Here is a 27,227-nt window from a genome sequence, read left to right on the forward strand (position 1 = left end):
TTTTTTTTGCTGTAGGAGAATAATGAAGATCACACTGAGATTTTTCAGTTTTGATTTGTACTCTTTAAGGTGCCTATTAATTAATATTAAGGGGGTATTTTGATAAGTGTGGGAATGTTGCTTAAAGGTACATTTACTGTATTTTTGTTAAAAGTTAACAAAGTCAAGAATTTCTTGCAATCTTTGAAGTCAAAATATTGTAAAGTGTGCTTAACATTTGCTTGAAGATTCAATTGTAAATAATATAAAAAGAAAGGGGGGGCGAGTCATGTCCTGGAGCCTCTGCAGGTCTACCCTGTCATGCTTTTTACTTCAAACAGTTTCTTTTGAATGCTGATGTACAAGAGATGCCAAATTTTTTTTTGTCCTGCAAACTACTACCCCTTTTTTATTTTTATTTGATTCCAGCTAATAACACTGTTTTGTTCTTTTCCAAATAGCTCCAGATATATAGGCAGATAGGGACTCTCAAGCCCCTCAGCGAGATCTTCTGAGCATGGCTTTTAAGGTACCAAGAGGCCAGAAAAGCCCAAAGGAGATCAGGTAAAATACTAGCTCTTGGCATACGCCCTCAAAGGCTCCAACGCTCCAACTGGAACTTCATCAGGGCCCTGTTTCAATAGTGGAAAGGATGGTCATTTGAGCCAAAGCCTGCCAGGCTTACATGCCTTTGCTGTGAGGAAGAAGGGACACACTGGAAGGTAGGCTTCCCCCTCACTCCTCTAAGGGAGGGTTCAGTCTCTTCCAGCCCTGCTCCAGCCACCTGTGACCTAACCTTTCTTAGAATACTGGGATTTGCCACTGAAGGCTAAAAGGTGCCCAGGGCCGTCGGCCCCATCTATGACACTGTGGATGACACTGTGGACGAGCCTGGGGTATTTCTTCCAAGTAGCCGGTAGACTGGTCTCATTTACACAAGGGCCATTTAACTATGTCTTGCCTGAATATTCAGGTTTTTTATTCTTCCCTCGAAGATCTCTGTTGTGGGTATTGAAAGTCCTGTTTTCTGCTGCTTTGATTAATATATAGTCTTTCCTTTATTCCTCCTGCCTCAATGCCCCACTCATATTTTAGGCTAGGACCTACTCCTAATTCAGAGCTCCTTTTTTCCTTTTTTGCCAACTTACAAATTTACCTCTGCCACCCAGCTTAGTGTATCCCAAGGTTCTCCTCACCACCCCATGGCTGTAAAGCTCCAGTATAGGACCCCTGGGTTCATCTTTCTAGTTTAAAGAAAACGGAAGCTCCGTCTTCATGCGTGCTGTGGATGGCTTTTCCAGTCTACCTGCGTCATTGCCAGCTGGGAGCAGCGGTCATTGGGACTTTGACACTAACTGCAGAGTGTGGAAGTGTGATGGCAATTCCAGTGCCATGAGGACTTTTCCTGAATGTGGACTTTTCCTGGACTCCTGCTCCTGTGACAGTTTTTGATGGACTGAACTGGGGTTGGGTTGCATCTGCAGAGATTTGGAATGGTGTTGGTGCCAACTTGGACTTGGTAAACACATTACTCTTTTATAGATTCTTGTTGTATTAGCTTAAAGAGTTTGCTTAAAGGCTTTAATAACTGTGATGTATTAGTATACTTGTTTTGGGTATCTGTTAGCATTGGCTATACTAATTTTGTGTTTGTTCTGTATTTTTTCTGTCTGCCTCCAACTTAGAAAATCAGATGAGTGCAAATCTCAGCACACAAATTAAAAAGAAAAGGGGGATATGTTGTGGACTGTTAATGGCAAAAAGCCATTGTAGATTCGAGGCTTAGCAAAAGACTAAGTTCTTCCCCCTCCATCGCCATATTTGGCTTTGATGCTGAGTATTTGTACCCATTCCACTTGCTTCCTTGGGTTGCTGGAAGCAATATACATGCCCTTCCTCTTGCTCTTTGTTTGTTTCAGTTGTTGGTAGATTTCACTAATGTATCCTGTTTTTACCTTGGGAGAGTTCCTGTCTTAGCCTTTGATGTGCAACTTTGTATCAGGGTCCTTGATTTGCATAGGTCTATATAATAAAGCGAACTGGAGCTGTGAGGCACTCAGATACTGCCAGGCAGTTTGAAGAGTCCTCCTGGTCCCATCGGTTTTGTTTTGACAAAGTGTGTTTCCTCAATTCCGCACCGTTATTTGGAGCTGCGCTGGTCTGCGGCATTAAGCCATCATTAGTTAGCTATCCTGTTAGTTCCAAAAATGTTACAACTAACAAAAGCACTTCAGAAAATAGCATTGACAAATTTAAAAAGTGCCAATCAGCATTTGGAAACAAGTACATCAAGTGGTTTACTATGTAAACCACACAATATTTTGATGAACAAATTAATATTCTTTTTATGTCCTATGTAAAATTTTGACCAAGTAATTTTCTCTTTCATACAAAAGGATCATGCTTAGCTCAACAACATAGTGGAGAAAAGACCTATTGAACATTGTCTATCTAAAGTAGACAAATAATATATAAAAGCAAACAACAAAGCTAACCCTTTATCTTTTGTAAGATTGTTTTAGAACATATACTAGACCATAATAAAGTTATGCCAATTTTATATTTTTATTCCTGCCTTATTAATTTTATGTCTCCAAAGAACCATATTCTATCTTCTTATGAATATTTTTTCTTCATATTTGACACCTGGGAGTCCATAGTTTTCTCAGTTTTCTTTAAATGGTTAACTAACTCTCAAATTAATTTCTAGTTATATTACATTTTCAAACAATACAAGAAGAATGAAATAGTGTCTATACTCTCTACGGCCACAAAAAATCTCTTACATTTATTCATAAAGACTTTTATACCTAATCATAGCCAAACAATAATATGTTTAAATAAGGAAATTTCATACCCATGCATAATTTTTTCTTGGTCAGTCAAAGAAATGCTAATGTCCAGAGAATAGAGTATTGAGCTTAAAATATAAGGATAAGACACTGTTAATGTCTGTTATTCAAGCCTCAATTGCAGTCTGGTTGCCCATAATGAGAGACCCCACCTATTAATGCATGGAAGGAAAAATCCACCCAATTGAAACCTGCCTGAATTTCTGACCAACAGAATTATGAATAAAAATTTGCTTTATACCACAAAATTTGTTAAAACAAAAGAAAACCAAAACACATTGAAAAGAACAAATGCAATTCAAAATAGTGGGGAAGAAACCCTATTTTAGAGTTCTGTTACTTCAGTGAATTTTTTGGGTACAATGGTCTGGGACATATTAGTTTATCCCTTCAAATTCAAAGTTTCACCTTTCAATTCCTTGGCTCATGGGGTTGGCTAGGGTCTCTCAGCCAGCTGCATTTGATGGGAACATGGCTGGGCCTTGAAAGTCAATGGCTCACATATCTGATACCTCAGATGAGTGACTTAGCTGGTCTTTTGCTAGTTTCACTTATAGCAGGATAATTAGATTTCTTATATGGTACCTGGATTCTAAGAGAGGAAAGCAGAACCTGCTAGGTCTCTTGATTGGAGTTTTTGGATGGGCTAAAATGAATTATTTTCCATTTAAATAACATTAGAATAAGCAGTTTCTAAAAATTTAATATCCAACTAGATTTCAGGAACTGATCAGATTTAGAGGATGAGGGATCCCTTCTCTGGACAATCCAGTTAAAATAGTCAATTTAAGAACTTTATGTCATCATTTGAGATTTTGTGAATGTTTCTTTTTGAATGTCTTTTAAAGGTGGTTACATCCAATACCAGTTTGAAATAAGTTTTTCATAAGATGAACCTAACTTTTTACGACAATGCATGGCCAGTAATCAGGGCGTCACAGCCATGCACATGCAGGTTCACATTAGACTCAAATAGATGGAAGAGAAACTGGTGGGCCATGCCTTTATTCTAGCCTCACACTGGCGGGTGAGTAAATACACACAACAGGAAAACACTTCCCTTTCCATTCAGGGCTCCCAAAGCCACTAACTTTCTCTCAGTTTTCCTAGAATCAAAGGCCCCACTAGCTCAGTCCCCTCTGGTTCCCATCTCCTTCTCTCTGCACAAACTGGCTTCTCCTTCAGCATCCCGCCATCTTGGCTGTCTGCCTCTCTGCAAAAATGTGGCCACCTTCTCTTAAAACTTTTTGGCCTGACAACCCTGCCTCCAGCACACAACAGCATAACCAAGCCCCTTCCCAAGCAGGAAGGTAATTAGCCATTTCACCTGGCAGCATAATCATGTGGGCAGTGGACATTTTTAACAATAAAAGTGAGCAAGATCAAATAACACAAATTTTACAAACTTATTTGCCCAACAGACTATTTTTCAAATTACAACAAATTAATAATGTTATCTAGAATCCTAGGTTAGTGATGGAAAGGCCCTTGGAATTATATATCTTGCTTCAGCTTCAACTGGTGTGCGCACTATATAACTGGCCCAGAGACGTTAGTTAACTTGCCAGAGGTCTTGATCCATCAGTAAGAGAGTGAACACTTAAATCTCTAGTCCCTAATGCTTTTTACCACTTGCATATATGAAACAATTGTATTTATTATGAATGAACTTTTAATTCTCATTAACTCTGGGCCAATCACACTGCTGGGAAGAAAAAAAGCATTGCTGGAATCATCGATGGAAAATATTTCTTAGCCATAACATATTTAAATTGCTCAGTTGATAGTTGTTCTATTCGTGAATATGATGGCGTTAAATCCTCAACATCAATTTTAGGTTGAGGTGTTGGATCAAGTTTAATACGCTTCCAAATAAAATTTGGCCTTGCTTGTGCTGGAGTTTATGAACCACACCAGCTGGTTGTGGCACAAATACAAAGAATGAAACTCTGAAAGGTGTCTTGGAGACCAGCTCCCTCACTTAACCAAAGAAACTGAAGCCCAGGGACAGGATCTCAGTGAACAATTCATACACTCAACATGAGGTTTCTTCCAGTCGTGGTTGCCTTGGCTTTTTCAAATCCCCCACCCCCCCCCCCCCCCCCCCTTAAAGAGCAGAAGCAGGGCATTCCAGGCCAGGTGTCAGAAAACTCGCAATCTATTGTCCTTATTTCCTCCTGTTCTGGGTGAGCTCAGGTAAGACTTTTGGTAACGACAATTTCAGCTCCTTCCCTAAAACAAAAAGTTTGGGGCGGGGACGTTTAAAGGGAGATACGACTGGGAGACAGAGTCACTCTCAGGCCCCGCCCCTCACTCCCGCCAATAACAACAGGCGCCGGCGTTCGCTCATCGACGGAAAGAGCGGGGCGGGGCGACGGTTGCCAGAGAAGCCACTTTCTGGTTACTAGTTACGCTTTTGTCCCGCTTGTACCTTAACGGGGACTCTTCCACTGCAAGCAATTCTAAGAATTGCTTCCCCTTTAAGTCCTTTGCCTTCCTTTCTGGCTTTCACCGCTGCACTGCCCCCTGCGTGCCGCTCCCTCCTATCTGACCCACAGCTGAAGAGCACAGGTAAGGCTGCCAGGGCTTCACTAAGGTTCGCAGGGCGTCCGCCCCTGCGGTATCTTCGGACCCTGTTCATAGTGGAGCGGCGGCGGGCTTACGTCACGGAGACGTGCTTACGCAGCGGGGGGGGCGTAGGCGCGCTCTTGGGTGAGGGAAGGTTAGGGTTGGGAGCGGGTGTGCGGTTAGAGACACTTCTCTGTCCCGGGAGTGAAGACCCTCTCGTTTACCCGGGTCTGGACCACAGTGCCGTTGTGCCCACGCCTTCCGCCCCCTGAGACTGGCTGCCTGGGCTGAGAGAAAGGCAGTGAGGCTTGCACTCCATGGAAGGGTGTACCGTCCCTGGGACAGTAGAGCAGTTACTAAACTGAGGTGGGCTTCAGGACGAACCCCTTACCATGATCCCCCCCCCCCCCCCCCCCGCATGGTGGGGTTGGAAATAGTACTCTTACCCTTTCGGCGGGCTTTTAATCTCCCACCATATTAAGACAGCAGACCGTAGTAGGCGTAGGCCCTGGGGCTCCACTAGTAAGAACACGCTAGGGTCATTGGTTCCAGCCTCTAGGAAACTCCTTCAAGTGTGTGGCCTTGGGCAGGTCATTTAACGGTCCTTGTTTCAGTTTTCCTCTTCTGTAACATAAGGACACTAAAAGAGGTTAAGTTAACCAGTGCCACGTTTTGCGTATAGGTGGTTAGTAATTGATGCTGCTTGCTTTACTGAGAAACCAGACAGTGGTTGGTATTGGGAGGTCTATTGAGACCAAGTTTCCCTATAACCTTCTGCACAGTAAGGTTTTGGGTATTTTGTTTTTGAATGAACGAGGTACTTGTAGTAAACAGCACTGGGTTAGTTATGGTTAAAGGAATAAACTGCAGAAAGCTTGTTTGCTTTTAAAATTAGTTTGATTCCCTTCGGCTTACAATAAAAATGTCATGGTGTTGTAATTCTTTAATAGCTAGGTCTCCTTTTTTGTTTCTTTTTCCTCTTGATTTTGCAATTGATGTATATTAATAGTATAGTTTTTGTATCCCAAACACCCAAAGGTATGAGAAAATGGCTTTGTTTATATTACTGTTAATCACTGTGCTTGGTCTGTACAAATGAATGAAACGCAAGGAACTGGGGATAGCAATGAGTTTGTCATAACATCTACCCACTAGGCAGAGTTTTGTTGGAAGTCAATAATTGTTTTCTCCTGATCTCTGGTTTAGTAGTATTCAGTCAATTAATGAAGATGATTTGTAACAATTCTGTGAAGAATAGGTATCGAAAAATTGTTTTATTTTTTTATTATAAGTAATAGTTATATTGAGTTATATACAGTGGTGGAATTAAGCTGTTTCGCACTGGTTCAGCAAAACTGAGACATAATTTTTTGAGTTTGGCGAACCAGCTGTTAAAATGGCACTTGTAATCTGGGTTCTTTTTAAGGGGGCACCTGGTCAGCCTCCCAGAGTGGAAATCACAAATTTACATTATTTACTCTTTTTTTTAACGTTCATCTGTGCAACAGCATATTCTAAGTGCTGTAGTAATGTTCATTCAGTCCATAGGTGAAAAAAATTGCGAGTGAGGACAACAATCAAGAAGCAATATGGAAATACCTTAAATAACAGTTTTATTTTTTGTCAGTATTATTTAATATTTTTGATTAATATTTTAAAACTCATAAGCTGGTTTTGTGTACCTCTTTTATTTTTATTTAAGTATTAAATGTATGAAATAATAAACAATAAACTACCTTTCAGTATTTTGTTTTTTAATGCTTAAGACAGTCATTAGAGCAGAGAACTGGTTGTTAAATTATTTGAATCCCACCACTGGATATATGTATATCACAGGTATGTTGATATTACGTATGTATATTAATGTGATTGTTGTAAGCAGAATTTAAAAATTTCCCCCAAGATTTCCATTCCCTGATGTACAAGCTCTATGTAATTCCCTCCCTTGCAAGTGAACAGACTTATGAATTTGATGATCTATTGCCCCTGTGATTATATTATCTAATATGAAAAAAGGAAGATTATCTGAGTAGGCCTGACCTAGTCAGGCAAACCCTTTATTTATTTATTTTTTCAGAATTACATCTTATTTATTTTTGAAGTTATTGGGTTGGCATTGGTTAATAAGATTGTATAGGTTCAAGTGTACATTCCTATGATCTGTATAATATACTGTGTGTCCATCACCCAATGTCAAATCATTTTTTGTAACCATATATTTGGCTTCTTTTACCTTTTACTATCCCCAACCTTCTTTCCTCTGATAACCACCCTTCTGTGGTCAGTGTCTATGGGTTCAGTTTTATATTCCACATATGAATGAAATCATATAGTTCTTGGCTTTTTCTGACTTATTTTTATTTGATTGATTTTAGAGAGATAGAAAAATGAAGAGAAAGAAAGAGAAAGAAGCATTCATTTGCTGTTCTACTTAGTTGTGTGTTTTCATTGGTTGCTTCAAACGTGTGCCCTGACTTGAGACAAACCCACAACCTTGACATTTTGGGATATTGCTTTAACCAACTGAGCTAACTGGCCAGGGCCTTGACTTATTTCACTTAGCATAATATTCTCAGGATTCATCCCTGTTGTTGCAAATGGCAGTATTTAATCTTTTGTTAAGGATGAAGAGACTCCATAGTGTGTGTGCGTGTCATCACACACAGTCATCTATCGAAGGAATTTTGGTTGTTTCCATGTGTTGGCCGCTATAGTGCTGCAATAACATAGGGGGAGCTTATATCTTTGCAAATGAATGTTTTCAAGTTTTTTGAGTAGATACCCAGAGAAGGATTGCTGGGTCATATGATAACTCTATTCTTAATTTTTTGAGGAATTAGCATGCTATTTTCCATAGTGGTTATACAAGTTTACAATCCCACCAGCAGTCAATGGGAGTTCCTTTTTCTACACAACTTCTCCAACTCTTGTTATTACTTGTCTTGTTGATCATAGCCATGTTAACAGGTGTGAGGTGGTATCTCATTGTAATTTTGATTTGCTTTTCTTAATAGCTAGTGAAGTTGAGCATCTTTTCATTTACCTGTTGGCCATTTGTATGTCTTTGTGAACAGAAGTGTCTGTTCAAATCCTCTGCCCATGTTTTAATGGGATTGTTTGTTTGATGTTGAATTGTATGAATTCTTTATAAATTTTGGATATTAACCCCTTATCAGAACTGTTGTTTGCAAATATCTTCTATTCGATTGGTTGCCTGTTTGTTTTGTTGGTGGTTTCTTTTGCCATACAGGATATAGTCCAATTCATTTATTTTTGTCTTTACTTCCCTTCCCTTTGCAGTCAAATTCATAAATTATTATCTAAGACTAAGATGCATGAGTTCAGTACCTATGTTTTTTTCTATGTAATTTATTGTTTCAGGTTTTATATTTAGGTCTTTGATCCGTTTTGAGTTAATTTTTGTAAATGGTGATAAACTAATCTAGTTTCATTCTTTTACATGTGGCTTTCCAGTTTTCCCAGCACCATTTATAGGAAAGAATTTCTTTTCTTCATTGTGTGTTTTTGGATTTTTTATCAAAAGTTTATTGCCAGTATACAAGTGGTTTTATTTCTGGACTGTGCATTCTGCTCCATTGATCTATATGTCTGTTTTTCTGCCAATACCATGCTGTTTTGATTATCGTTGCTCTGTAATATAATTTGAAGTTTTTGAAGTTAGGTAGTGTGATGCCTCTGGTTTCTCCCCCTACCCTACAGGATTGCTTTGACTATTTAAGTTGTTTTATGGTTCCATACAAATCTAATGATTTTTAATTCTATTTCATTAAAAAATGATATTGGGATTTCGATAGGATTGTATTATTCTGTATATTGTTTTGGGTAATATGAACATTTTAACTATGTTGATTCTTCCAATCCATGAACACAAAACATCTTTTCATTTCATTGTGTCTTTTTCAATATCTTTTAATAATGCTTTGTAGTTTTCAGTGCATAAGTCCTTCATATCTGTGTTGTTTATTTGTAGGTATTTTATTCTTTTGGTTACAATTGCAAAAGAAGTTATTTTTTGTTTTTTTCTAAAAGTTCATTGGTGGTATATAGGAATGCAGTGGATTTTTGTACATTGATTTTCTATTCTGCCACTTTACTGTACTTGTTTATTGTTTTTGGTGGAGACTTTTGGGTTTTCTATACATAGAATCGAGTCATCTGTAAAAAGGACACTTTTACTTCTTCCTTTCTAATTAGGATGCCTTTTGTTTCTTTCTCTTCCCTGATAGCTCTGACTAGGACTTCTAGAATTATTTTGAATAAGAGTGGTGAGGGTGGAGAGCCTTGTTTTTTCTTATTTTTTGCAGAACTTTTAAGTTTTTAATAAAATTGTTGTTTCGGCCCTGGCTGGTTGGCTCAGTGATAGAGCGTCGGCCTGGCGTGCGGGAGTCCCGGGTTCGATTCTCGGCCAGGGCACACAGGAGAAGCACCCATCTGCTTCTCCACCCCTCCCCCTCTCCTTCCTCTCTGTCTCTCTCTTCCCCGCCTGCAGCCAAGGCTCCATTGGAGCAAAATTGGCCTGGGCACTGAGGATGGTTCTGTGGCCTCTGCCTCAGGCGCTAGAATGGCTCTGGTTGAGGCAGAGTGACACCCCAGATAGGCAGAGCATCACCCCCTGGTGGGCGTGCCGGGTGGATCCCGATCGGGCGCATGTGGGAGTCTGACTGCCTCCCCGTTTCCAACTTCAGAAAAATACAAAAAAAAAAAAAAATTGTTGTTTCATCATTGCATATGATATTAGCTGATGGTTTGTTATATATGGGATTTATTATGTTGAGGTATTTTCCTTTTATACCCATTTTATTGGGTGTTTTAATCATAAATGGATGTATATTATTAGATACTCTTTTTGTATCGATAAAATAATGATTTTTATTCTTTGTTTTGTCACGCTGATTGATTTGCATATGTTGAAATCTTGTGACCCTTTAATGAACCTTACTTGATTGTGATGTATTATTTTTTAAAGTATTGTTATATGTAATTTACTAGCATTTTGTTTAGGATTTATGCATCTTTATTCATCAGAGATACTGGTCTGTAGCTTTCTTTTTTAGTGTTATTGTTGCCAGGTTTTGGTGTCAAGGTTTTATTGGCTTCATAAAATGTGTTAGGAAATATTGCCTGTTCTTGGAATAGTTTGAGAAGGATGGGTATCAAGTCTTCTTTGAATATGTGATAGAATTCTCTAGTGAAGCCATCTGTTCTTGGGCTTTTATTTGTATGATGGTTGTTTCAATTTCCTCACTGTTGATTAGTCTATTTAGATTTTCCAATTCTTCATGGTTTATTCAGGAAGGTTACCTATTTCTAGGAACTTATCTATTTCTTTTAGGTTATTGAATTTGGTGGCATGTAGTCTTTCATAGTATTTTAGTATGATCCTTTGTATTTCTGTGATATCTGTAATCACCTGTCTTTTTATTTCGATTTTGTTTATATGAGTCTTTTTTCTTTTCCTTGGTGAGTCTAGACTAGCTAGGAGTTTGTCAGTTTTATTGATCTTTACAAAGAACCAACTTTTTGTTTCCTTACTCTTTTGTATAGTCTTTTCTCTATCTCGTTTAATTCGGCTCTAATTTTTTTTTTTCTCTACTGACTTTAAGTTGCTTTTGTTCTTCTTTTCCCAGTTTTTAAGATATAATATTATATTGTTCACTTGGGATTTCTCTTATTTCTTGAGACAGAAATGTAATGATATAAACATCCTTCTTATTACTGTTTTTGCTGCATCCCAGAAGTTTTAATACATCATATTGTCATTCTCATTTTTCTCTGTATTTCTTCTGATTAGACCTTATACTTCTTCTTTAACCCAGTCATTTTTTAATAGTATGTTCTTTAATCTCCAAATATTTGTTGGTTCTTTTACTTCCTTTAATTTCTAACTTCAAAGCATTGTGGTCAGATAATATGCTTGGTATGATTTCAACCTTCCTAAATGTGTTGAGGCTAATTTTCGGATCCACCATATGGTCTTTCCTTAAGAATGTTCCAAGTGCACTGGAGGAGAATGTAATCTGATTGTTGTGGGATGAGAAGCTCTGTAATTATGTTTATTTTGCCAAATGTGTTACTTAAGGCTGATATTTCTTTTTTATTATTAATACATATTTGGATTTATTGTGTTAACATGGATTCAAGTGTCCTACTCAACATAACACACTCATGCCCCGACATCGTGGCCTTCCTGTTACACCCCCTTTGCTACCATCCCCCTGACTTCCCCACTTCCCTCTGGGATTAGCTGTCCTATTATCTGTAACTGTGTGTTGTGTATATATAATTTCACTAATCCCTTCACCTACTCTGGTTCCATCCCATCATCCCCCTTTCTTCTGACAGCTGTCCCTCTGTTCCCTGTGATGCCACCTCTGCCTTTGTTCCATTCCTCAGTTCACCATGTTCATTAGATTCCACACGTGAGTGAGATCATATGATAATTTTTCTTTCTCTGCCCAGTTTATTTGATTTAGCATAATAATCACCAGGTTCATCCATGTTATCACAAAAGGTAAGATTTCCTTCTTTTTCACTGTCGTGTAGTATTCCATTGTGTATATGCTATAGCTTTTTTATCCACTCATTCAGTGATGGACACTTGGGCTGTTTGCAGATCTTGGCTATTGTAAACAATGCTACAATAAACATGGAGGTGCATATTTTCTTTTGAATCAGTGTTATGGGATTCTTAGGATATATTGCTGAAAGTGGGAGAGCTGAGTCAAAAGGCAGTTCCATTTTTAATTTTTTGAAGAAACGCCATACTGTTTTCCACAGTGGCTGCACCACTCTGCATTCCCACCAGCAGTGCAGGAGGGTTCCCTTTTCTCCATATCCTCGCCAGCACGTATTCTGTGTTGTTTTGTTGATGAGCACCATTCTGACAGGTGTGAGGTGATATCTCATTGTGGTTTTAATTTGCATTTCTCTAATGATTAGTGATGTTGAACATTTTTTCATATGCCTACTGGCCATCTGTATGTCCTCTTTGGAGAAGTGTCTATTCAGTTCCTTTGCCGATTTTTTAATTGGGTTGTTTACCTTCCTGGTGTTGAGTTTTACAATTCTTTATTAATTTCGGTTATTAACCCCTTATCAGATGTATTGGTGAATACGTCTTCCCATTGTGTGGGTTGTCTTTTTTTGTTGTTGTTGTTAATGGTATCTTGCTGTGTAATAGTCTTTTAGTTTGATATAGTTCCATTTGTTTATTTTTTCCTTTATTTCACTTGTCCATAAAGATATATTGGCAAAAATATTGCTATGACATGTCAGAGAGTGTACTGCTTATGTTTTCTTCCAAGATTTTTATGGTTTTGTGACTTACAGTTAAGTCTGTTAGCTATTTTGAGTTTATTTTTGTGAATGTTTTAAGTTGGTGATATAATTTCATTTTTTTTTTTGCATATCCCTGTCCAATTTTCCCAACACTATTTATTAAAAAGACTGTCTTTACTCCATTGTATACTTTTGCCTCCTTATGAATATCAGTTGATCTGGGTTTATTTCTGGGTTCTCTGTTCTGTTCCATTGATCTGTATGTCTTTTCTTATGCCAGTACCAAGCTGTTTGATTACAGTGGCCTTGTATAACTTGATATCAGGAAGTGTATACCTCCCACTTTGTTCTTTACAAGATTGCTGAAGCTATTTGTGTTCTTTTTTGGTTCTATATAAATTTTTGGAATATTTGTTCTAGATCTGTGACGAATGCCATTGGTATTTTAATAGGATTTGCATTGAATCTATAGATTGCTTTGGGTGGTATCAACATTTTAATGATGTTTATTCTTCCTGTCTATGAACATGGTGTGCCCCGAACCAGCACCGCTAGTAATTCCAGGCCCTGAGTGGAAAAAGTGTGGAATTAAGAAAAGATGCTTAATGAGAAATAGAATGGGCTTGGGAGGCTTCTGCAATGCCTTTTGCTTGCCAAAGAGAGCAAGAGCCCCCAGTCTGCTTTATTATATAGTGTAGAGAATTAAAGATTTAAGCCATATGCAAATAAGGAAGTCCCTGATACAAAGCCACTTATCTGAAGCATAAACAGGAATTCTCATAAGAGTGCACCCCCCTACCCACGCAACAGTCAAGGGTGTGGGGGAAAAGCTTAGTCTTAAAAAGGGTGTTGAGAATATCTTAGTATTAGAAGGGTGTTGAAAGTATCTTAATCTTAAACTAAGGCCTAGGCTATAGGCCTTTGTTCTTCCAACAGTATATACTCCCACTTGGTTAAATATCTTCCTTGATTTCTCTTTTCATTGTCTTATACTTTTCTGAGTACAGTTCTTTTACTTCCTTGGTTAAATTTATTTCTACGTACTTTATTTATTTATTGTTGCGATATTGAGGGGATTGTTTCTTTAATTTTCCTTTCTGACAATTTATTGTTGGTGTATAAAAATGCAACTGAATTCCAAATATTTTATATCCTGCCATCTTGCCAAATTCATTTATTAGGTCTAGTAGTTTTTTGACTGAGACCTTAGGGTTTTCGACATACAGTATTATATCATCAGCAAATAATGACAGTTTTACTTTTTCTTTTCCAATTTGGATGCCTTTTATTTCTTCTTCTTGTCTGATTTCTGTGGCTAGGACTTCCAAAACAATATTGAATAAGAGTGGAGAAAGGGGGCATCCCAGTCTTGATCCTGATCTTAAGGGGATTGCTTTTAATTTTTCCCCATTGAGTATGCTTTTGGCTGTCAGTTTGTTATAGATGGCCTTTATTATGTTTAGGTATGTTCCCCGTATTCTGTCTTTGCTCAGTTTTGATTCTAAATGGGTGCTGGATCTTATCAAATGCTTTTTCTGCATCTATTGATATAATCATGTCATTTTTATCCTTTGTTTATGTGATAAATCATATTTATTGATTTGTGAATATTTTATCAGCCTTGCCTCTCCAGAATGAATTCCACTTGATCGTCTATGGCCATACCACCCTGAATACGCCCGATCTCATCTGAATTCCACTTGATCATGATGTGTGATTTTTTTAATGTATTACTGGATCCGGTTTGCTAATATTTTGTTGAGAATTTTAGCATCTATGTTCATCAGGGATATTAGCCTATAGTTTTCTTTCTTTGTAGTGTCCTTACCTGGTTTTTAAATGAGGATAATGCTTGCCTCATAAAATGAGCTTGGAAGTCTTCACTCCTCTTGAATATTTTTGGAATAGCTTGAGAGGGATAGGTGTTAGTTCTTTGAATGTTTGGTAAAATTTGCCTATGAATCTGTTTGGTCCAGGACATTTGTTTGCTGGGTTTTTTTGTTTATTTAAATTTTTTTTTTGTATTTTTCTGAAGCTGGAAATGGGGAGGCAGTCAGACAGACTCCCGCATGCACCCGACCGGGATCCACCCGGCACGCCCACCAGGGGGCGATGCTTTGCCCATCCCGGGCGTCGCTCTGTTGCTACCAGAGCCACTCTAGTGCCTGGGGCAGAGGCCATGGAGCCATCTCCAGCGTCTGGGCCATCTTTTGCTCCAATGGAGCCTCGGCTGTGGGAGGGGAAGAGAGAGACAGAGAGGAAGGAGAGGGGGAGGGGTGGAGAAGCAGATGGGCGCCTCTCCTGTGTGCCCTGGCTGGGATGTTTGCTGTTGTTTTTTTTTATGATAACTTTCAATTTCATTTGTTGTAATTGGTCTGTTTAGGTTTTCTGATTCTTCCAGATTGAGTTTTGGAAGATTAAATGTTTCTAGGAATTTATCCATTTCATCTAGGTTATCCAATTTTTTGGCATATATATTTTCATAGTATTTTCCTACAGTGATTTATATTTCTGTGGTGTCAGTTGTTACTTCTCCTTTTTCATTTCTAATTTTATTTATTTTGGTCCTCTCTTTTTCTTGATGAGTCTGGTCAAAGGTTCATCAATCTTGCTTACCTTTTCAAAGAACTAGCTCTCATTTTCATTGATCTTCTGTATTATTTTTAGCATCTATGTCATTTATTTCTGCTCTAATATTTATTATTTCCTTTTTTTCTACTTACTCTGGGCTTTATTTTTTGTTCTTTTTCTAGTTCTATTAGGTTTAGGGTTAGGTTGTTTATTTGAGCTTTTTCTTGCTTATTAAGATCTGACTGTAATGCTAAATTTCCTTCTCAGGACTGCTTTTGCTGTGTTATATAAATTTTGAGTTTTTGTATGTTCATTTTCATTTGTTTCAAGGAATTATTATTATTATTATTATTATTATTATTATTTTGCACTTTTCTGAAGCTGGAAACAGGGAGAGACAGTCAGACAGACTCCCGCATGCGCCCGACCGGGATCCACCCAGCACGCCCACTATGGGGCGACGCTCTGCCCACCAGGGGGCGATGCTCTGCCCATCCTGGGCGTCGCCATGTTGTGACCAGAGCCACTCTAGTGCCTGAGGCAGAGGCCACAGAGCCATCCCCAGTGCCCAGGCCACCTTTGCTCCAATGGAGCCTTGGCTGCGGGAGGGGAAGAGAGAGACAGAGAGGAAGGTGCGGCGGAGGGGTGGAGAAGCAAATGGGCGCTTCTCCTGTGTGCCCTGGCCGGGAATCGAACCTGGGTCCTCCGCACGCTAGGCCGACGCTCTACCGCTGAGCCAACCGGCCAGGGCTTATTATTACTTTTTAAAATAGTTTTGTTTAGACAATTTTAACAGAGTGACATTGGTAAACTATAGCACATAGATTTAAAGAAAATATCTCCAGATCATTTTGACATTCGATTATATTGTATACCCATCACCCAAAGTCAAATTGTCCTCCTTCACCCTTCATTTGGTATTCTTTATGTCCCTCTCCTTCTTCCACTCACCCTCTCTCTTCCCTTCCCCTCCTCTGGTAACCACTGCATTCTTATCTATGTCCATGAGTCTCAATTTTGTGTCCCACCTATATTTGGAATCATACAGTTCTTAGTTTTTTCTGATATACTTATTTCACTCATTGTGATGTTATCAAGGTCTGTCTACGTTGTCGTAAATGATTCTATGTCATTATTTCTTATGGCTGAGTAGTATTCCATAGTATACAGTATATGTACCACATCTTCTTTATCCAATCTTCTATTGAAGGGCTTTTTGGCTGTTCCCATGTCTTGGCCACTGTGAACAATGCTGTGATGAACATGGCTGCATGTGTTTTTATGTACCAGTGATTTTGAGCTTTGAGGGATTGCTGGGTCATATGGTAGTTCTATTAATTTTTTGAGGAACCACTATACTATCTTCTATAGTGGTTGTACTAATTTACATTCCCACCAACAGTGAATGAGGGTTCTTTTTTCTCCACAGCCTCTCCAACACTTGTTATTTTGTTATTACCTGTCTTGTTGATAATAGATAATCTAACAGTTGTGAGGTCATATCTCGTAGTTTTGATTTGCATTTCTCTAATAGCTAGAGAAGATGAGCATCTTTTCATATATCTATTGGCCATTTGTATTTCTTGGGAGAAGTATCTGTTCATGTCCTTTTCCTATTTTTTATTGGACTGTTTGCTTGTTTGTTGTTGAGTTTTGTGAGTTCTTTATATAAATATATTTTGGATATTAATCCCTTATCTGAGCTGTTGTTCAAAAATATCATCTCCCATTTAGTTGTCTGTGTGTTTTGTCAGTTTCTTTTGCTTTGCAAAACCTTCTCAGTCTGATGTAATCTCGTTCATTTATCTTTGCCTTTACTTCCCTTGCCTTTGGAGTCAAATTCATAAAATGTTCTCTATGGCCAAGGTCCATGAGTTTAGTACCTATGTTTTCTTCTATGTATTTTATTGTTTCAGATTTTATATTTAGGTCTTTGATTCATTTAGAATTAATTTTTGTACAAGGTGACAAACCTTAGTTGAGTTTCATTCTTTTGCATCTGGCTTTCCAATTTTCCCAGCACCATTTATTGAAGAAGCTTTCTTTTCTCCATTGTGTGTTTTTGGCTCCTTTATCAAAGATGATTTGAACAAATATATGTGGTTTTATTTCTGGGTGCTCTATTCTGTTCCATTAGTCTGTGTGTCTATTTTTCTGTCAATACCATGCTGTTTTGATTTTCGTGGCTCTGTAATATAATTTGAAGTCAGGTATTGTAATGTCCCCAACTTCATTTTTTTTTTCTTAGGATTACTTTGGCTCTTGGGGTTTTTTTATGGTTCCATATAAACCTGATGATTTTTTGTTCCATTTCTTTAAAAAATGACATTGGAATTTTGATTGGAATTGCATTAAATTTGTATATTACTTTGGACAATATGGTCATTTTTAACTATATTCTTTCTATCCAAGAACAAGGAATGTTTTTCCATTTCATTGTATCTTCTTGGATTTCCTTTAGCAATACTTTGTAGTTTTCAGTATATAAGTCCTTTACATTCTTTGTTATGCATTCTTTGTTATGCATACCTATTCCTAGGTATTTTTTTTTTGTTGTTGCAATCATAAAAGGAATTTTTTTCAGTTCATTTTCTGAAGTTTTATTGTTGGCATATAAGAAAGCAATAGACTTCTGTATGTTAACTTTGTATCCTGCAACCTAACTGTATTGGTTTATTGTTTCTAATAGTCTTTCTGTGGAGTCTTTGGGTTTTCTATATATAGGATCATATCATCTGCAAAAAGTGAAACCTTTACTTCTTCTTTCCCAATATGAATGCCTTTTATTTCATTCTCTTGTCTGATTGTTCTGGCTAGAACTTCCAGCACTGTGTTTAGTAGGAGTGGAGAGAGAGTGAAACCTTGTCTTGTTCCTGATTTCAGAGGAAAAGTTTTCAGTTTTTTTGCCATTTAATATGATGTTAGCTGATAGTTTATCATAAATGGCCTTTATAATGTTGAGATATTTTTCTTCTACACCAATATTGTTGAGTGTTTTAAACATAAAATGATGTTGTATTTTATCAAATGCCTTTTCTGCATCTATTGATAGGATCATATGTTTTTTGTTCTTCGTTTTGTTGATATGGTATATTGTTTTATGTATGTTGAACCATCCTTGTGCTTTTGGGATGAATCCCACTTGATCATGATGATTTATTTTTTTTAATGTGTTGTTGTATTCAGTTTGCTAGTATTTTGTTTAGGATTTTTGCATTTATATTCATTAGAGACATTGGTCTGTAGTTTTCTTTTCTTGTGTTGTCCTTACCAGGTTTTGGTATGAGGGTTATGTTGGCCTCATAAAATGTGTTTGGAAGTATTGCTTTTTCTTCAGTTTTTTGGAAGACTTTGAGTAGGATAGGAATCAAATCTTTGAATGTTTGATAGAATTCACTACTATAGCCATCTGGCCCTGGACTTTTATTTTTTGGGAGGTTTTTGATAGTTGTTTCTATTTCCTCCATTTATGGGTCTGTTTCGGCTTACTACTTCTTCATGATTCAGTCTAGGAAGATTATATTGTTCTAGGAATTTATCCATTTCTTCTAGATTATTAAATTTGGTGGCATATAGTTTTCCATAGTATTCTACAATAATCCTTTGTCTATCTATTGATATCTGTGGTAATTTCTCCTCTTTCATTTTGGATTTTATTTATATGAGTTCTTTCTCTTCTTTCCTTAGTGAGTCTTGCCAAGAATTTGTCAATTTTATTGCACTTTTCAAAGAACCAGCTCCTTGTTTTATTGATTCTTTCTATAGTTTTTCTGTTCTCTATTTCATTTATTTCTGCTTTAGTTTTTATTATTTCCTTTCTTCTGCTTGTTTTGGGTTGCCTTTGTTCTTCTTTTTTTAGTTCCTTAAGATGTAATGTTAAGTTGTTTACTTGGGCTCTCTCGTTTGTTCATATAAGCCTGTAATGATATGAACTTCCCTCTTATTACTGCTTTTGCTGCATCCCAGAGATTCTGATATGTTGTGTTGTCCTTTTCATTTGTCTGTATATCTTCTTTGATCTCTGCTTTTATTTCTTTTTTGACCCAGTCGTTTTTTAGAAGTATGTTGTTTAATTTCCACATTTTTCTGGGTTTGCTTACTTCTTTTTTGCAGTTGAATTCTAGTTTTAAAGCTTTATGGTCAGAGAATATGCTTGGTATAATTTCAGTCTTTCTGAATTTTTTGATGTTAGTTTTGTGTCCCAACATGTGGTTAATTCTTGAGAATGTACTATGTACACTGGAGAAAAATGTATATGCTGATGTTTTGGAATGAAATGTCCTGTAGGTGTCTATCATATCCAATTGTTCTAGTGTTTCATTTAAGGCCAATATTTCTTTATTAGTTTTCTGTTTGTATGAACAATCTAGAGCCCTCTGTGGTATATTGAGAGCTCCAAATATGATTCCATTTTTGTTGGGTTTTATTTTTAGATCAGTTAGTAGATGTCTTATATACTTTGGTGCTCCTTGCTTTGGTGCATATATGTTAAGTATTATATCTTCTTGATTCAATGTCCCTTTTATCATTATGAAATGACTATCTATGTCTGTGATTACCTTTGTTGTCTTGTAGTCAGCATTGTTAGATAGGAGTATGGCTACACCTGCTTTTCTTTGGATATTATTTGCTTGGAGAATTGTTTTCCAGCTTTTCACTTTGAATCTATTTTTATCTTTGTAGCTTAGATGTGTTTCTAGAGGGCAGCATACAGTTGGATTTTCTTTTTTAATCCATTCTGCTACTCTGTGTCTTTTTATTGGTGAGTTTGATACATTTATGTTTGATGTAATTATTGACACTTGAGGGTTTCCTACTGCTATTTTTTTTTTGTATTTTTCTGAAGTTGGAAACAGGGAGGCAGTCAGACAGACTCTCGCATGCACCCGACCGGGATCCACCTGGCATGCCCACCAGGGGGTGATGCTATGCCCATCTGGGGTGTTGCTCTGTTGCAATCAGGGCCATTCTAGCACCTGAGGCAGAGGCCATGGAGCCATCCTCAGTGCCCGGGCCAACTTTGCTCCAATGGAGCCTTAGCTGTGGGAGGGGAAGAAAGAGACAGAGAGGAAGGAGAGGGGGAGGGGTGAAGAAGCAGACGGGCGCTTCTCCTGTGTGCCCTGGCCAGGAATCGAACCTGGGACTCCTGCACGCTGGCCGACGCTCTACCACTGAGCCAACCGGCCAGGGCTCCTATTGCTATTTTATATAATGCTTTCTAATAGCTGTATTTCTTGTTTGGTTCTTTTGTTTTTCTGTCATTTTTTTTATTTGGTTGTATTCCATACTTCTTTCTTCTGTTTCTTCTTTTTCTAAACCATGTGTTTTAGTAGTGGTATTTTCAGGAGTGGTTACCATTAAGTAATTAAAGGAATATATACTATATTCATTGTACTCCATTATTTCAGGAGGGTTTCTTCACTCCATCCTCCTTTGTTTTTGCTAATTTTTGTCTTCTCCCCTTTTTTGTTTTTGTTGTCATAGATTATTCTTGTTTTTATTGTGCTCTTGTTGGAGCTTTTACTTGTGATTTTTTTTTTGTTCTGTTCTTTGTATCTGGTCTGATAACCCCCTTTAGTATTTCCTAAAGTAGGGTTTTCTGGTGATACAATCTTTCATCTTCTCTATATCTGTGAATGTTTTTATTTCCCCTTTATATTTGAAGGAAAGCTTTGATGGATATAGTATTCTTGGCTGCAAGTTTCTCTCTTTCAGTACTTTAAATATTGGGGTCTACTCTCTTCTGGTTTGCAGAGTTTCTGCTGAGTAATCTGATGATAACCTAATAGGACTTCCTTTATATGTTGTAGTTTTCTTTTCCCTGGTTGCATTAATGATTTTTTCTTTGTCATTGATTTGTGATAATTTCATTATGATTTGCCTTGGAGTAGATCTGTTTGGATTAAGATAACTCAGTGTTCTGTTCACTTCTTGGATTCGAGATTCTAAACCTTTCCACAGGCTTGGGAAATTCTCATTAATTGTTTGTTTGAATATGTTCTCCATTCCTTTTTCTCTCTCTTCTCCTTCTGATATACCCATTATTCTTTTTTTAAAATTTTTTATTTTATTTATTCATTTTTAGAGAGGAGAGAGGGAGAGAGACAGAGAGGGAGAAGGGGGAGGAGCTGGAAGCATCAACTCCCATATGTGCCTTGACCAGGCAAGCCCAGGGTTTCGAACTGGCGACCTCAGCATTTCCAGGTCGATGCTTTATCCACTGCACCACCACAGGTCAGGCCCCATTATTATATTACTCTTTCTGATGGAGTCAGACAATTCTTGTAGGGCTTTCTCACTTTTTTAAGTTTATGAGTCTCTTTCTTCTCTCTGTAGTATCTCTAGTTGCCTGTCTTCTATGTCACTAATTCTCTCTTCTATCTGGCCTATTCTATTAGCTAACCTTGTCACCTCATTTTTCAGTTCATGTGTTGAGTTTTTCATCTGTTTGGTTCCTTTTTATAGTTTTAATTTTCTTGATGAAATATTTTATTTGTTCATTAAATTGTTTTTTAGCTCACTAAATTGCCTTTTAGAGCTTTCTTGTATTTTAATGAGTACTTTTAGTACTTCAATTTTGAATTCCCTGTCATTTAACTTCAAGGTTTCCATGTAATTGAAGTTATTTTCTACAGAAATTTCATCATCTATCTGAGCTATGTCTCTGTCTTTTGTATGCATGATATTGGATTTCTTTTCCCCAATGGCATTTGAGAATAGTATTGTTAATAACACTAATAAGAGATAATTAAGAATGTAAAATAAAAGTTGAAAAAAGCAAAAATGAAAATTCTATAATGATAAATGGAACAAATACTACAGAGAACAAGGAGTAGGAACTGAAGAGAAATGGCAAAATAGAGAAAAAATAACAAAAAAAGTGAAATGTCACAAGGGAAAATATGAGTTCAAAATACAATAATTTGATGATGTCAATCAGATGAGAGAAAAAAATGAAAAAAAATAAAAAAGTTAAAGGAGAAGAAACTAGAAAGGAGAATAAAGAGAATGAAAGGACAGAAAATAAAATACAAAACAAAGAAAGGGGAAAAAGAAAAAAAACAGAAGTAAAGGTTTCTGAAATGAAACCCTCACAAAAAAAAGAATGAAAAGTATAACAACTGTAGATAATATAGTTCAAAAGGAAAATATTTTTTTAAAAAAAAGAAAGAAGTAAAAATGACAAAAAGCATAAAAAAATTTTTTTTCTGGTTTTGAGATATAGATTCTTTTCTTTTTTTCAGCAGGTGGCTCTGTCCTACAAGTTTTGCCTCTGTGCAGCTCTTGGGCAGAGGTATGCTGGGCCTCAGTCCCGTTGGCAGGCTGGGCTTGTTAGAGCTTTGTGATTATCTGGTTATAGTAATGAGAGTCTCAGTTTTCCAGGTGCTTCTATGCACATCCCTCCCATGGGAGCTAGCAGCCTGGAGACTTAGCTGTGGTGGCCGCCTCAGCTACTGTCCTCACAGCAAAGGAATCTGTACACAGACAGGTCTCCCCTCCAGTGCCTCTCAAAGCACAGTTCTGGGGAAGGCAGTGGGAATGAGAGCTGCCAGCATCAGCAGGCAGGGTAGGTCACAGACTAAGGACCAGGTTCCCTTTTGTTTCACAAAGGCAAAATTCTGTGAGCCAGTGGGCTTATCTGGCCATGCCTCAGGGCACCACAATTTTAATCTCTATGGGCTTTTCCTGTTTGTGCTGCTTGGTAGCCCGCAACAGGCCATGTGTGTATCCAGCTCCCATGACTGTACACAGACGGTTTCAGCCACCATTCTGGCGCCCAGCCTGGGCATTCTCAGGCCAAGGGTCTTGGCCCATGTGAGCTCCTGGCACTGCAGATCGTGGAGCTGGTAATGCCCAAAGATGCTGAACCCCTGTGGGCTCAGCACTGTTAATCTTGGGCAAAGCACCTCAGCCTGCCCATGTGCCCACTCACTGCCCGTGCTGTTGATGCTAGGTGGAACCTAGCACCTCTGTGCACACCCTGTGCAGGGCATCGTGGAGCTAGGAGTACCCAAAAATGCTAGTGTTCACGCAGGTGCCCAGCGTTATTCAATTCGGGCAAAGCACCTCGGCCCTCACGTGCGCCCACTCCCTCCCCAAGTTGGTGATGGCCAGTGGAACTGCTAGCGCTGCTGAGAATACACAAAGATGCTGGTGCCGGCCCATGCGGGCACCCTGTACTGAATTTTAGGTGGATCCCACCACCCGTGTGCTCACCCAGTGTCCACAACCTCAGGGAGAGCTGGCGTGTTCTTTCCTTTGTTTGGGCACCCATCATAACTCCACTCCATCCCCACTAGCTCAGTCTTTCCTCTTTGCCCATCTCCAAACAAAAATGCCCTACCTCGGATCAGCGTGGAAAGCAAAATGCCCTATCCTCCATCTTATCTATTCAGCCACTTTTTTATCCAATTATACCTTGTCTGGAGTGTGTACATTTTGGTACTCCTAAGGTGTTTTTTTTTTTCTTTTCTGTGTTTATTTGTTAAATTTGTTGAAATTTCAAGGGGAGAGATTGGGAGAATCTCTCATGCGGCCATTTCTCTGATGCCACTTCCCTCAAGGAAATTTTTGATATCTTCCTTGATCTCATTGTTAACCCATTTGCTATTTAATAACATACTATTTAGCCTCCAAGTGTGATTCTTTTTCTGTTTTTCTATTGTAGTTGATTTCTAGTTTTATGCCATTGTGATCAGAGAAGATGCCTGATATGATTTCAATCTTCTTAAATTTACTGAGACTTGTTTTGTGTCCTAACATGTGGTTTGTCCTAGAGAATGTACCATGAGCACTTGAAAAGAATGTATATTCTGCTGCTTTGGGATAAAGGGTTCTAAAGATATCAATCAAATCCAGTTGTTCTAGTGTGTCATTTAAGGCTGCTCTTTCTTTGTTAATTTTCTATCTGGTTGATCTATCTATTTATGTTAGTGGGGTACTAAAATCCCCTACTATTATAATATTGCTGTTGATCTTGCTCTTTATGTCAGTCAATATATATATATATATATATATATATATATATATATATGCTTTGTATATTTAAGTGCTCTTATATTAGGTGCATAAATACAGTGTGTCCATAAAGTCACGGTGCACTTTTGACCGGTCACAGGAAAGCAACAAAAGACGATAGAAATGTGAAATCTGCACCAAATAAAAGAAAAGCCCTCCCAGTTTCTGTAAGATGTGGCAGCATGTGTGCATGCACAGATGATGACGTAATACCGTGTATACAGCAGAGCAGCCCACGGCCATGCCAGTCGAGATGTGGACGGTACAGAGGAAAGTTCAGTATGTTCTGTGACCAAAGTGCAACGTGAATTCATGACCAAAGTGCAATGTGAATATTGGCACGTTTATAACAAAGTGCCACCACATAGGAATAACATTACTCAGTGGGATAAGCAGTTGAAGGAAACTGACAATTTGGTGGAGAAACCCCATTCTGGTAGGCCATCAGTCAGTGATGAGTCTGTAGAGGCTATACAGGATAGCTACCTAAGGAGCCCTAAAAGATCTGTGCGTGCGTGTACTCACCAATTACACCGAAACAAGACTACAGTTCATAAAGTGTTAAAGAAGTGTCTCTGTTTTACGGGGTACAAATTGTGGCTGATGCATGCTATCAAACTGGCAGATAGACCCACACGATGCGCATTTGCTACAGATATGCTTCATGAGATCGACAATGATGCAAGATTTTTGCAGAAGATTGTGTTTAGCAATAAGGCGACCTTCCATATCTGTGGACATGTTCATCGCCATAAAGTCTGAATATGGGCTGCTGAACATCCTCATGCCTATGTTGAGTATGAATGTAACACCTCTAAAGTGAACGTATGGTGTGGCCTGATGCATGATAAGGTGATAGGCCCATTTTTTTTCGCGGAGCAGTCTGTGACAGCAAAGTTCTATCTTGACATGTTGGAATTGTATGCAGTGCCACAATTTCCAAAAGGTGTCATCTTTCAACAGGACAGTGCTCCTCCACACTACGCCACCATTGTTCGTGAGTTTCTGAATAGAACATTCCCCCAGCGGTGGATAGGCAGGGGTTCTGTCAAGCCATGGCCACCACGATCCCCGGATCTGACGCCCTTAGACTTTTACTTTTGGGGTTATGTGAAGCAACATGTACATTGAATGTATCAATGACATTAATCACTTAAAACAGAATCACAGACATTATTCACTCTGTTACACCAGACGTCCTTACTCTTGTGTGGCAAGAACTTCACTATTGTTTGGATGTGTGTAGAGCAACAAATGGAGCCCACATCGAACTGCGCTGAATAGGTATGAAACTGGGAGAGTTTTCCTTTTATTTGGTGCAGATTTCATATTTCTATTGTCTTTTGTTGCTTTCCTGTGACCAGTCTAAAGGACACCATGACTTTACAGACACATGGTACAGTATTTTCAATGGTTATATCCTCCTTTTGGATTGCTCCCTTTATCATTATGTAATGATCTTCTTTCTCCCTTACTATAGCTTTTGTTTTAAAAGCTATTTTATCAGGTATGAGTATTGCTACCCCAGATTTTTTTTCATTTCCTTTTGCATGAAATACTTTTTTCCAACCCTTCATTTTTAGTCTATGTGTATCTTTTGTTCTGAGGTGGGTCTTTTGTAGACAGCATATATATAGGTTTTATTTTTTTATGTATGTAGCTACCCTATGTCTTTTGATTGGAGCATTTAATTCATTTACATTTAAGGTTATTATTGATATGTACTCATTTATTGCCATTTTATTCTTTAAACCTACAGCCCTCTTTCTCTCAATTTCTTTTTTTTCCCCCTGCTCTTTTTATAGCAGGACCCTGAACATTTTTTGCAGTACTGGTTTGGTTTTAATGAATTCCTAGAGTTTTTTTTTTTTTTTTTGGTCTGGAAAGCTTTTTATTTCTCCTTCAATTTTATTTTCTTTTTGCTTTATTTTGTTTTGTTTGTATTTTTCCAAAGGTAGAAGCGGGGAGACAAACAGACTGCTGTATGCACCTTACCAGGATCCATTCAGCATGCCCACCAGGCGTTGTCCTGTTATGGCCAGAGCCATTCTAGCGCCTGAGGCAGAAGCCATGTAGCTGTCCTCAGCACCCGGACCAACTTTGCTCCAATGGGGCCTTGGCTGCAGGAGGGGAAGAGAGAGAGAGAGGGAGAGGGGGAAGGGTGGAGAAGAAGATAGGCACTTCTCCTGTGTGCCCTGGCCAGGAATCAAACCCGGGACTTCCACATACCGGGCTGATGCTGTACCGCTGAGCCAACCAGCCAGGGCTCTCCTTCAATTTTAAATTATAGCCTTATTGGATGAAGTAGTCTTAGTTGTAAGTTCTTGTTTTGCATTATTTGAATATTTCTTGACAATCCCTCTGGCCTGAAGTATTTCTTTTGAGGAGTGAGAAGTCATCCTTATGGTTGCTCTTCAGTTGGTAATTACAATATTTTTTGCTCCATAAGACACACTTTTTTCCCCCCAAAAGTGAAGGGGAAAATTCCTATGCATCTTATGAAGTGACTGTTCATTTTTTTTTTAGCTGCTGTGGGGTGCTACACCAGTAAACATATGTAGAATGAGTGCTAGTGGGAGTGTAATCATACCTGCCACAGCTGTGTGTGGAAACCTGGCATCTGCTGAATCATCTCCTCATTCCAGTTTCCACAGTTGCATTGCAGCTCAGGAGGGAAGGCGAATGACGCTGTGTGAGCACATTCATCTGGCATCATCGAGGGCAGACATGAGAGGTGCGCTGTAGCAGTGGAGGGCTGTGCTGCAGCTGCTGGAGCTCTGTGTGAAGTGCCAATGTCACTTGCTGCCCTATTAGAGCTTGACCAGTGTAGAGCACATATAAGCAAAACCACACACACAAAAACCTTCAAAGAAGTGTAGACTCATCTAGCTGTAATTTCTGGGGGTCTTACCAGCCAGTTGCATCCTCTCGATGTTTCCA

At 38.3% G+C, this 27,227-nt stretch overlaps 1 protein-coding gene across 12 annotated transcripts in view; it reads left to right on the top strand.

The window, feature by feature from the left end:
- Nucleotides 1-5,220: 5,220 nt before the first annotated feature.
- Nucleotides 5,221-27,227, top strand: part of ODF2L (outer dense fiber of sperm tails 2 like) — a 78,475-nt gene continuing 56,468 nt past the window's right edge. For 10 of the 12 annotated variants that reach the window (XM_066268745.1, XM_066268753.1, XM_066268754.1 and 7 more), the window contains exon 1: nt 5,221-5,402. The gene's annotated coding sequence lies outside the window, so the exon portion shown is untranslated. The other 2 variants (XM_066268747.1, XM_066268746.1) reach the window with 2 other exon arrangements.

The sequence above is a fragment of the Saccopteryx bilineata genome, chromosome 3 (assembly GCF_036850765.1).
Source record: "Saccopteryx bilineata isolate mSacBil1 chromosome 3, mSacBil1_pri_phased_curated, whole genome shotgun sequence".
NCBI classification, from domain to species: Eukaryota; Metazoa; Chordata; class Mammalia; order Chiroptera; family Emballonuridae; genus Saccopteryx; species Saccopteryx bilineata.